The following is a 10,194-nucleotide window of genomic DNA, read 5'->3' as shown; positions in this document are numbered from 1 at the left end:
AGTTCGAACTGGATCTCGCATTGATTCAGGAATCCTCTGCAAAGTTTTGGGGTTCCGTCAAACTTACTTGGAGAGGGTAACTGCAAGCAGGACGTAGGTAGCGTCTCAGGAGAAGCTGTAGTGGTAACTGGGACAACCGGAGTTGGAATCTGGACTTGAGACGTTTTAATAGCTGTATGAAGAATCTCCAAACGGTCTGCCATAGTTTGCATAAACTGAACTATTTGTGTCTGTTTAGACGGGAAAGAATATCTGACGTAGCACCGCCTCCTGCGAATTGGTCACTTGACGGATCCATGTGGCCAGTGCTTACTGTCAGGACCGGGTGTTTTTGTGAATCCGTTAACCCGGAACCAACCACAGGTGTAGGTGCTGGGGTATGAAGAAAGCAGGGAGGACGAAGAAAGTTCCGTTTCATATATTTATTAAGATAACAATTCAGTAAGGAGTTAAATGACTAGTTGTTAATCATCATTTTATACTGAAGTATTGCAGGAATGGCAGAAATAATATGCAAGAGAAAACTCAAAAATGAATAAAAGAAATGTTCATGGAAACATATGCAAAACAAGCTGATGAATAAATGTTGAATTGTCCAAATATAAACGAGCTTTGATGCTGAACTGCAGAGTGTGTTTAACTGGTTAATGCAGACATGAAGAAATAACTGTAAGGATTTGCAATGGAGTTTTGAGAGTTAACTGAGAGACTGTGAAGAATTATCCTTGTTATGACAACATAGCAAATATAAAGTACAGAATTGGGTTACTTGCGGGTTCCGGAGATCACTGTGAAACTGTAGTAGATGACAAGGTGATGAATGGGTTAAATGCAGAGTTGAACAAACGAACAGCTGAGGGAAATGGAATCCTCCAAACTTTGTATGGTAGACAGACAAGGTAACCTCATGCAAGACTCTGGGAATTCAACTGTTTCCAGTAGGTGTGCAATTAACTGACAGCACAGCGGAGAGCCGGTGGATCTTTTAGCAGTGAAGGCTGCAGACGGACCTCTGGGAACGGAGGCGATATCTGGACCACGGGAATCACACAGGAATGCACGGAGAGAGCTCAGAGCTAGAGCACAGCGTTGATATAACAAAGCACTGGCCCAGAGTAACATGATCCCAGCCTACTTAAAGGCAGCACACGCATGGGATTGGCTTACACCTGCCCACAGGTGTTTTCACAAGTGCTCTGTATTACCTATTTGGTCTCCAACATGGCCACCTTCTATACAGCAGACACACCGCAGTACCTTAGGCCATTTGGTCCCCGCACTCCCAGTTCCCAGACTCTGCATTACCTGTGCCACTGATCACGCCGCGTCCCCACACGGGCGCACAGCACCGCGAGCAACCGCACTGGCAACGGATGAACCCCAGAACCCGCAGAGGTGAGAGACCGGTTTGTGACAATGGTCCCTAGGACCAGGGGGATGCTGGGAAGTGGGTGGTCCAGTGTGCAGTGTGTCTGAAGCTGGTGATGGAATAAAACAGCACAGCAGTGAACTCACATGTCTCTGTATCCTTATGACTGGATTTCCAAACATATGAACAAAACAATAAACAACACACCCTTCTCTAGCTCAGGAAAGAGTTACAGCAGGACGGAGAGGAATTGTATCCTGCTATGGAGGATTCAACTTCTGCACAGGGTATTGAGCCACTCATACTGGCTATCAGGGATGTGTTAAAAATCCCTTTAGAAGATGCTGCCGGAACGCAGTAATTTTCCTTAGCACAGACAAAAACTCAGTGTCACTTTTCCTGATTCCCCGGAATTAGATGACATGTTTAAGCAAGCCTGGAAAACTCCTGATAAAAAATATCAGGTGACAAAACGGTTTTTGCACACTTTTCCATTTGCCCTAGAAGGTAGAAAAAATTGTGAAAAACCCCCAGCCATAGACGTATCGGTCTCCCGCCACTCTAAGAAGGTGGTACTACCAGCTCTGAGATCCTTTACACTAAATGACCCGGGGGATAGAAAACAGAGACTACACAAAAGTCTATTTACACACCGGCTGGCGTAGCACAAAAGCCCGTGCTTGTGGGTTGCTGGATGACACATGCCATTCATACATATGCTACTCGAATTCAAGAGGGCCTTGTGGGGCATATGCCCCTGGTTACTATGGTAACACTCATAAAACACATCCAAGACACTGCACGCGTCCTGTGTGATTCTCTCAAGGAAATAGGTGCTCTTAATGCTAGGACTACTGCCATGGCACTACAACAACAGGGAAACGGTTACTACTCCAACCTGTTTGTGGTACCAAAACCGGTCATTTCGTTAAGGCCCATTCTGAATCTAAAATCCTTGAAACCCTTACCTAAAGGTTTTCAAGTTCAAGATGGAATCCTTGCAAGTAGTGATTGCGGGTCTGGAAGAACAGGAGTTTATGGTCTCGCTGGATATAAATCTGCATATCCTGATTTGGCCACCTCACCAGGCTTAACTGCGGTTTGTCCTGCTGAACAATCACTACCAGTTCCAGGCGCTACCCTTCGGCCTGTCCATAGTTCCGAGGGTGTTTCACGAAGGTGATGGCGGAGATGATGTTCCAGCTCCGGGTTCAGGGGTCAATATTGTCCCTTATCTGGACGATCTCTTGATAAAAGTGAGATCCAGGGAGCTTTTATTGCTCCATATAGACCACACTATTCAGCTTTTGTCACACCATGGGTGCATCCTCAATTTACAGAAGTCCCACCTGGAGCCAACTCAGCGGCTCCTGTTCCCGGGAATGTTTCTGGATACTGTGGCTCAAGAAGTGTTCCTCCCAGAGAACACTCCAGGAGATGGTCCAAATGGTTCTATGGCCTACTCGAATATCCATCCATCTTTGCATAAGATTGTTGGGGAAAATGGTAGCCTCATACGAGGCAATCCAGTATGGAAGGTCCCATGCCAGAACATTTAAATTGGATATCCTGAGCAAGTGGTCCGGCTCACATCTTCAGATGCACTGGATAATACAGCTGTCACCTCAGCCCAGGATTTCCCTCCTCTGGTGACTACAGTCCTCAAACCTACTGGAAGGTCGAAGTTTCAGGATTCAGGATTGGATCAATCCTCATGACAAATGTGAATCTGAGAGGATGGGGGACTGTCACCCAAGGGGCTCGGTTACAGGGCAGGTGGTCAGCCCACGAAGCCCTACTTCCGATCAATGTTCTGGAACTTCTGGCAATCTACAATGCTCTGCTTCAGGCCTCTCCTCTACTCAAGGATCAAGCGATCCAGGTTCAGTCGGGCAACGCCATGGCGGTGGATTACATAAATTGACAAGGAGGGACAAAAAGCAGAGCCTGCATGCGAGAAGTGTCAAAGATACTCCTCTGGGCAGAAAGAAATGCAAGAGCAATGTCCGCAATCTTCATTCTGGGAGTAGACAACTGGGAAGTGGACTTCCTGAGTCTTCATGATCTACACCCGGGAGAGTGGGAGCTTCACCATCAGGTATTTCAGCAGATCATCGAACGGTCAGACTGCCCACAAATAGACATGATGGCTTCTCGACTCAACAAGAAGCTTCACAGATATTGTTCACGAACCAGAGAACCTCAGGCGAGGGCAGTAGATGTATTGACGTCCCCTTGGTGTTACTGTCTGGTCTACCTGTTTCCTCCGATTCCATTACTCCCAAGTGTGCTAAATGAATCAGGAATCAAAGAGTCCAGGCAATTCTGATTGGCGTGGTATGCGGATCTTCTGGACATGTCCGTCGAAGACACTTGGCCTCTGCCAATGAGAAGAGATTCTTCTTCAACAAGGACCATTCGTCTACCTGGACTTACGGCAACTTTGTTTGATGGCATGGAGGTTGAGCGGAACATCCTAGCTCACGAAGGCCTTTCCAAAGAGGTTATTGCTACCATGGTTCAGACCAGGAAACCTGTGGCGTCAAAACACTATCATCATATCTGGAGAAGATATGTCTCTTGGTGCGAGGAATGCACGTATCCGTCTGCGGAGTTCCACTTGGGATGTTTCCTGCAGGCTGGTGTGGATAAGGGCTTACGTCTGGGTTCCAATAAGGTCCAGATTTCAGCTCTCTCAATTTTCTTCTAGAAGAAATTGGCAGTTTTACCAGAATTTCAGACCCTCTTGCAAGGGGTACTTCACATACAACCTCCTTTTGTGCCGCCCCCAGGGCACCCTGGGATTTGAATGTAGTGTTGGAATTTCTACAGTCCTCCTGGTTTGAACCTTCTGCTAGGTGTGTTTCAGAATTGGGGGTCCTATCTTGTAAAAGTCCCTACTTGGTCTTTTACGAGGACAGAGCGGAGCTCAGGACTAGGCAGCAGTTCCTGCCGAAGGTCTTCTCCGGTTCCACTTGAATCAACCTATTGTGGTTCCGTCAAGTCTAGCACTTCTGCTTCTCCGGAGGCATTGGATGCTGTGTGAACATTGAAGATCTACATCAATAGGACGTCTCGAATCAGAAAGGTGGATTCCTTGTTTGTGCTATTTGATACACAGAAAAAGGGTTGCCATGCTTCTAAGCAGTCCATTGCTCGTTGGCTTAAGGTTACTATCCAACAGGCCTATGTGTCAGCAGCCTTACCTGTTCCACAGTCTCTGAGTGCCCACTCTACAAGATCAGTGGGGTCTTCCTGAACGGCTGCCCATGGATTCTGGGCCTTGCAACTATGCCGAATTGCTACCTGGTCAGGGAAGAACACCTTTGTGAAGTTCTACAGGTTTTATATCCTGGCCAAAAAGGAAACCCAGTTTGGGCAAGTGGTGCTGCAGATGTCTCCGCAGTTTCCCATCCATTCTGAAAGCTTTGGGACGTCCCCATCGTACTAAGGAACCTCAGTATCCCTTATGGATGTTACAGAAAATAGGATTTTAATACCTACCGGTAAATCCTTTTCTCGTAGTCCATAAGGGATACTCAGTGCGTTGACGTGTCTGCAGGTTTTTCTTTTCAAAAAGTTTATCTGTTCAGCTGTTGCTGTTTGTTACCAGCCATTGCTGGTCATTTTATAATGTTGGTGTGCTAGTGTATGAATCTCACCACTCACAGTTGTTATGTTCCTTCTCTCAAGTATGTTCATTCTCCTTCGGGCACAGTTTTACCTATACTGGCTGTAGGAGGGGGCATAGAGGAGAGGAGCCAGCACACCCAGTTGAAGAAATTTAAAGTGCAGCGGCTCCTTTGGACTAGAGATGAGCGCCTGAAATTTTTCGGGTTTTGTGTTTTGGTTTTGGGTTCGGTTCCGCGGACGTGTTTTGGGTTCGACCGCGTTTTGGCAAAACCTCACCGAATTTTTTTTGTCGGATTCGGGTGTGTTTTGGATTCGGGTGTTTTTTTCAAAAAACACTAAAAAACAGCTTAAATCATAGAATTTGGGGGTCATTTTGATCCCAAAGTATTATTAACCTCAAAAACCATAATTTACACTCATTTTCAGTCTATTCTGAATACCTCACACCTCACAATATTATTTTTAGTCCTAAAATTTGCACCGAGGTCGCTGTGTGAGTAAGATAAGCGACCCTAGTGGCCGACACAAACACCGGGCCCATCTAGGAGTGGCACTGCAGTGTCACGCAGGACGGCCCTTCCAAAAAACACTCCCCAAACAGCACATGACGCAAAGAAAAAAAGAGGCGCAATGAGGTAGCTGTGTGAGTAAGATTAGCGACCCTAGTGGCCGACACAAACACCGGGCCCATCTAGGAGTGTCACTGCAGTGTCACGCAGGATGTCCCTTCCAAAAAACCCTCCCCAAACAGCACATGACGCAAAGAAAAAAAGAGGCGCAATGAGGTAGCTGTGTGAGTAAGATTAGCGACCCTAGTGGCCGACACAAACACCGGGCCCATCTAGGAGTGGCACTGCAGTGTCACGCAGGATGGCCCTTCCAAAAAACCCTCCCCAAACAGCACATGACGCAAAGAATACAAGAGGCGCAATGAGGTAGCTGTGTGAGTAAGATTAGCGACCCTAGTGGCCGACACAAACACCGGGCCCATCTAGGAGTTGCACTGCAGTGTCACGCAGGATGTCCCTTCCAAAAAACCCTCCCCAAACAGCACATGACGCAAAGAAAAAAAGAGGCGCAATGAGGTAGCTGTGTGAGTAAGATAAGCGACCCTAGTGGCCGACACAAACACCGGGCCCATCTAGGAGTGGCACTGCAGTGTCACGCAGGATGGCCCTTCCAAAAAACCCTCCCCAAACAGCACATGATGCAAAGAATACAAGAGGCGCAATGAGGTAGCTGTGTGAGTAAGATTAGCGACCCTAGTGGCCGACACAAACACCGGGCCCATCTAGGAGTGGCACTGCAGTGTCACGCAGGATGGCCCTTCCAAAAAACCCTCCCCAAACAGCACATGACGCAAAGAAAAAAAGAGGCGCAATGAGGTAGCTGTGTGAGTAAGATTAGCGACCCTAGTGGCCGACACAAACACCGGGCCCATCTAGGAGTGGCACTGCAGTGTCACGCAGGATGTCCCTTCCAAAAAACCCTCCCCAAACAGCACATGACGCAAAGAAAAAAAGAGGCGCAATGAGGTAGCTGTGTGAGTAAGATAAGCGACCCTAGTGGCCGACACAAACACCGGGCCCATCTAGGAGTGGCACTGCAGTGTCACGCAGGATGTCCCTTCCAAAAAACCCTCCCCAAACAGCACATGACGCAAAGAAAAAAAGAGGCGCAATGAGGTAGCTGTGTGAGTAAGATTAGCGACCCTAGTGGCCGACACAAACACCGGGCCCATCTAGGAGTGGCACTGCAGTGTCACGCAGGATGTCCCTTCCAAAAAACCCACCCCAAACAGCACATGACGCAAAGAAAAAAAGAGGCGCAATGAGGTAGCTGTGTGAGTAAGATTAGCGACCCTAGTGGCCGACACAAACACCGGGCCCATCTAGGAGTGGCACTGCAGTGTCACGCAGGATGTCCCTTCCAAAAAACCCTCCCCAAACAGCACATGACGCAAAGAAAAAAAGAGGCGCAATGAGGTAGCTGTGTGAGTAAGATTAGCGACCCTAGTGGCCGACACAAACACCGGGCCCATCTAGGAGTGGCACTGCAGTGTCACGCAGGATGGCCCTTCCAAAAAACCCTCCCCAAACAGCACATGACGCAAAGAAAAAAAGAGGCGCAATGAGGTAGCTGTGTGAGTAAGATTAGCGACCCTAGTGGCCGACACAAACACCGGGCCCATCTAGGAGTGGCACTGCAGTGTCACGCAGGATGTCCCTTCCAAAAAACCCTCCCCAAACAGCACATGACGCAAAGAAAAAAAGAGGCGCAATGAGGTAGCTGTGTGAGTAAGATTAGCGACCCTAGTGGCCGACACAAACACCGGGCCCATCTAGGAGTGGCACTGCAGTGTCACGCAGGATGGCCCTTCCAAAAAACCCTCCCCAATTAGCACATGACGCAAAGAAAAAGAAAAGAAAAAAGAGGTGCAAGATGGAATTGTCCTTGGGCCCTCCCACCCACCCTTATGTTGTATAAACAGGACATGCACACTTTAACCAACCCATCATTTCAGTGACAGGGTCTGCCACACGACTGTGACATGTGACTGAAATGACGGGTTGGTTTGGACCCCCACCAAAAAAGAAGCAATTAATCTCTCCTTGCACAAACTGGCTCTACAGAGGCAAGATGTCCACCTCATCATCATCCTCCGATATATCACCGTGTACATCCCCCTCCTCACAGATTATCAATTCGTCCCCACTGGAATCCACCATCTCAGCTCCCTGTGTACTTTGTGGAGGCAATTGCTGCTGGTCAATGTCTCCGCGGAGGAATTGATTATAATTCATTTTAATGAACATCATCTTCTCCACATTTTCTGGATGTAACCTCGTACGCCGATTGCTGACAAGGTGAGCGGCGGCACTAAACACTCTTTCGGAGTACACACTTGTGGGAGGGCAACTTAGGTAGAATAAAGCCAGTTTGTGCAAGGGCCTCCAAATTGCCTCTTTTTCCTGCCAGTATAAGTACGGACTGTGTGACGTGTCTACTTGGATGCGGTCACTCATATAATCCTCCACCATTCGTTCAATGGTGAGAGAATCATATGCAGTGACAGTAGACGACATGTCCGTAATGGTTGTCAGGTCCTTCAGTCCGGACCAGATGTCAGCATCAGCAGTCGCTCCAGACTGCCCTGCATCACCGCCAGCGGGTGGGCTCGGAATTCTGAGCCTTTTCCTCGCACCCCCAGTTGCGGGAGAATGTGAAGGAGGAGATGTTGTTGACAGGTCGCGTTCCGCTTGACTTGACAATTTTCTCACCAGCAGGTCTTTCAACCCCAGCAGACTTGTGTCTGCCGGAAAGAGAGATCCAAGGTAGGCTTTAAATCTAGGATCGAGCACGGTGGCCAAAATGTAGTGCTCTGATTTCAACAGATTGACCACCCGTGAATCCTTGTTAAGCGAATTAAGGGCTCCATCCACAAGTCCCACATGCCTAGCGGAATCGCTCCGTGTTAGCTCCTCCTTCAATGTCTCCAGCTTCTTCTGCAAAAGCCTGATGAGGGGAATGACCTGACTCAGGCTGGCAGTGTCTGAACTGACTTCACGTGTGGCAAGTTCAAAGGGCATCAGAACCTTGCACAACGTTGAAATCATTCTCCACTGCGCTTGAGACAGGTGCATTCCACCTCCTATATCGTGCTCAATTGTATAGGCTTGAATGGCCTTTTGCTGCTCCTCCAACCTCTGAAGCATATAGAGGGTTGAATTCCACCTCGTTACCACTTCTTGCTTCAGATGATGGCAGGGCAGGTTCAGTAGTTTTTGGTGGTGCTCCAGTCTTCTGTACGTGGTGCCTGTACGCCGAAAGTGTCCCGCAATTCTTCTGGCCACCGACAGCATCTCTTGCACGCCCCTGTCGTTTTTTAAATAATTCTGCACCACCAAATTCAAGGTATGTGCAAAACATGGGACGTGCTGGAATTTGCCCATATTTAATGCACACACAATATTGCTGGCGTTGTCCGATGCCACAAATCCACAGGAGAGTCCAATTGGGGTAAGCCATTCCGCGATGATCTTCCTCAGTTGCCGTAAGAGGTTTTCAGCTGTGTGCGTATTCTAGAAACCGGTGATACAAAGCGTAGCCTGCCTAGGAAAGAGTTGGCGTTTGCGAGATGCTGCTACTGGTGCCGCCGCTGCTGTTCTTGCGGCGGGAGTCCATACATCTACCCAGTGGGCTGTCACAGTCATATAGTCCTGACCCTGCCCTGCTCCACTTGTCCACATGTCCGTTGTTAAGTGGACATTGGGTACAGCTGAATTTTTTAGGACACTGGTGACTCTTTTTCTGAGGTCTGTGTAAATTTTCGGTATCGCCTGCCTAGAGAAATGGAACCTAGATGGTATTTGGTACCGGGGACACAGTACCTCCAACAAGTCTCTAGTTGGCTCTGCAGTAATGATGGATACCGGAACCACGGTTCTCACCACCCAGGATGCCAAGGCCTCAGTTATCCGCTTTGCAGTAGGATGACTGCTGTGATATTTCATCTTCCTCGCAAAGGACTGTTGGACAGTCAATTGCTTGGTGGAAGTAGTAAAAGTGGTCTTACGACTTCCCCTCTGGGATGACCATCGACTCCCAGCAGCAACAACAGCAGCGCCAGCAGCAGTAGGCGTTACACGCAAGGATGCATCGGAGGAATCCCAGGCAGGAGAGGAATCGTCAGAATTGCCAGTGACATGGCCTGCAGGACTATTGGCATTCCTGGGGAAGGAGGAAATTGACACTGAGGGAGTTGGTGGGGTGGTTTGCGTGAGCTTGGTTACAAGAGGAAGGGATTTACTGGTCAGTGGACTGCTTCCGCTGTCACCCAAAGTTTTTGAACTTGTCACTGACTTATTATGAATGCGCTGCAGGTGACGTATAAGGGAGGATGTTCCGAGGTGGTTAACGTCCTTACCCCTACTTATTACAGCTTGACAAAGGGAACACACGGCTTGACACCTGTTGTCCGCATTTCTGTTGAAATACCTCCACACCGAAGAGCTGATTTTTTTGGTATTTTCACCTGGCATGTCAACGGCCATATTCCTCCCACGGACAACAGGTGTCTCCCCGGGTGCCTGACTTAAACAAACCACCTCACCATCAGAATCCTCCTGGTCAATTTCCTCCCCAGCGCCAGCAACACCCATATCCTCCTCATCCTGGTGTACTTCAACACT

This window comes from Pseudophryne corroboree, chromosome 6 (assembly GCF_028390025.1).
Source record: "Pseudophryne corroboree isolate aPseCor3 chromosome 6, aPseCor3.hap2, whole genome shotgun sequence".
NCBI classification, from domain to species: Eukaryota; Metazoa; Chordata; class Amphibia; order Anura; family Myobatrachidae; genus Pseudophryne; species Pseudophryne corroboree.
This window is presented reverse-complemented; position numbering follows the sequence as displayed.